This window comes from Trichosurus vulpecula, chromosome X (assembly GCF_011100635.1).
Source record: "Trichosurus vulpecula isolate mTriVul1 chromosome X, mTriVul1.pri, whole genome shotgun sequence".
Taxonomy (NCBI): domain Eukaryota; kingdom Metazoa; phylum Chordata; class Mammalia; order Diprotodontia; family Phalangeridae; genus Trichosurus; species Trichosurus vulpecula.
The window spans coordinates 36,721,237-36,724,062 of NC_050582.1; the positions used below are offsets into that span (position 1 = coordinate 36,721,237).

General features: G+C 40.3%; 1 pseudogene; it reads left to right on the plus strand.

Moving 5' to 3' along the window:
• Nucleotides 1–557: 557 nt before the first annotated feature.
• Nucleotides 558–2,826, plus strand: part of LOC118832502 — a 7,268-nt pseudogene continuing 4,999 nt past the window's right edge.

Genomic DNA, 2,826 nt, shown 5'->3' on the forward strand with positions numbered 1-2,826 from the left:
AAAAGAGCAAATCAATGAATTGGGCGTGGACTTAAAAAAAACCTAGAAAATCAACAAATTAAAATTCCTCCACCAAGCACCAAAATACAAATCTTGAAAATCAAAGGTGGAGGGTGGAAAGTGGGAAGAGTACAGGCTTGGACTCAGCTGAACTGTCTTGACATTCACCTCCAAGCAACTTTAAAATAAAATAAATCAAATTTTGGAACAGAAGAATCAACAAAAGATCAGAGGGAGACATTTTTTCAGCCTAACACAACTTAGGAGGTCTGTTGGAGAGATCTCTAACACTAACATAAGCACAACTAGCCTGGAGTGAAGCAGGAGCACTGGTGGTAAGCCTTGGAGGTGGCAGCAACAGCAGCAGCACCAGTAGTTCTCAGTCCAAAGATGGTAAGGGGGCAGGACAACTGGTCAGAAAGAGATTACAGGGGACCCTTTGCTGGTGCCTGGTGCAGCTGGCACTGATTGACAACTCTATTGCCCATAAGCAGTTCTGGGTTGCAGTTCCAGGATGGAGAGGAGTGCTTGTAGTCAGTCACAAGGGAGTAGGGGCCATGGTCGTAGTTCCAGGGCCAAGAAGAATGTTGGTAATTGCAGTTGCAGGACAGCAGGGACCCTTCCTGGGTAAAGACCAGAGACCAGACCAGGAGAGCAGTGACCACATTTCTCCCAGAAAAATATCACTGTGGAAGCACTGAAAAGTTACAGACCCCCAGAACTAGCCCTGAAAACAGCAGTATGAGAAAGCCTGAAGCTTGGCACAATGCCAACCTACCCCGAGGTGAGCAGAGCCCAACTTTAACATAAAGTTGAAAGTGAAGAAATAGTCTGGGGAAAAATAGTAAACAACAAAAAGGAACCTGACCATAAAAAAGTTACTAGAGTGGCAGGGCTTAAACTTAGAAAAAGACAAAGTCTCAAAGAAAAAATGCTAATTGGACACAAGGACAGCAAGATTTCCTGGAATAATGAAAGAAACTGATGAGTGGTAGAGGAAAAATTGGGAAAAGAAATGAGTGTGATGCAAGGAAATCATTAAAAGAAAATTAACAGTTTGGTAAAAGAGGCACAAAAAATACAGAAGAAAATATCACCTAAAAAAACCCAATATTGGCCTAATGGGAAAAGAGGCACAAAAATTCACTGAAGAAAAGAGCTCTTTAAAAAAGCTTCTGTTGTTCAGTTGTTTTCAGCTGGGTCCAACTTTTTATGACCCATTTTTGGGGTTTTCTTGGTAATGACATTGGAGTAGCTTGTCATTTCCTTTTCCAGTTCATTTTATAGATAAGGAACTGAGGAAAACAGAGTTAAGTGACTTGCCCAAGGTTATACAGCTAGTAAGTGTCTGAGGTCGGATTTGAACTCAGAAGATGAGTCTTCCTTAGTTCAAGCCCAGGACTCTATCCACTGCACCATCTAGCTGCCTCTTTCTTAGTAATGTCTGACTCTTCATGACCCCATTTAGGGTTTTCTTGGCAAAGATGCTGGAGTGGTTTGCCAATTCGTTCTCTAGCTCATTTTACAGATGATGAAACTGAAGTAAACAGGGTTAAGTGATTTGCCCAAGGTCACAGAGCTAGTAAATGTCTGAGGTTGGATGAGAACTCAGGTCTTCCTTACTTCCAGCCCACTTTTCTATCCACTGTGCCAATAAAAATTAGAATTGGGCAAATGGAAGTTGATGACTCTGTGAGGCTTCAAGAAATGATAAAACAAAGCCAAAGAATGAAAAAAAGAAGAAAAAGTGAAATATTTCGTTGGAAAACAACTGACCTAGAAAATAGATCAAGGAGAGATAATTTTTGAATTACTGGGCTACCAGAAAGTCATGACAAAAAAGAGCCTAGACATCATATTTCCTGAAATTATCAAGGTAAACTGTCCTGATAGCTTAGCATCCAGAGGATAAAAGAGAAATTGAAAGAATCCACCAGTTACCTCCTGAAAGAGATCTCAAAATGACAATATTATAGCCAAATCACAGAGCATCCAGGTCAATAAGAAACTGTTGCAAGGATCCCAAAAAATAATTCAAATAGCACAGAGCCACAGTCAGGATCACACGATGTTTAGCAGATTCCATGTTAAAGGATCAGAGGGCTTAGAATATGATATTCTGGAAGACAAAGGAGCTAGGATTACAACCAAGAATGACCTACCCAGCCAAAGTGAGTATAATCTTTCAGGAGAAAAATGGATATTTAATGAAATAGAGAACTTATGAACATTCTTGATGAAAAGATCAGAGTGAAATAGAAAATTTTACATTCAAACAGAAGACTCAAGAGAACCACAAAGATGTAAAAATGAAAAAGTTATTGTAAGGGACTCAGATGATACATTTTACTCCTAAGAACTTTATCATTATTGGGGCAGTTGGAAGGAATCTGAATAAACAGTAGGCATGGGTATGAGTCGATTATGTTGAGATAGTCTCCAAAAAAGAATGTAGGGGTGAGAAGGAGGGATGTACTGGGAGAAGGAGAAAGGGAGAGGCAGAATGGGGCAAATTTTCTCACACAAAGGAGGCACAGGAAGGAAGAGCTTTTATAGTGGAGGGAAAAATGGGGGGGGTGAGCAATCTCACTCTCATTGGAATTGATTAAAAGAGGGAAGAACATATATATATACACAATCAGTTGGGTATAGAAATCTATCTTACCAAATAGAGAGATAGGAGGTAAAGGGGATGCAAGATATGGGGTGGGCAGATTGGAGGAGGCAGAATTTGGAAGCAAGACAGACTTTTGAGGAGGGACAGGATAAAAAGAGAGAAGGAGAAACAGGTAAATAGGATGGAGGGAAATACCCAGCTAGTAATCA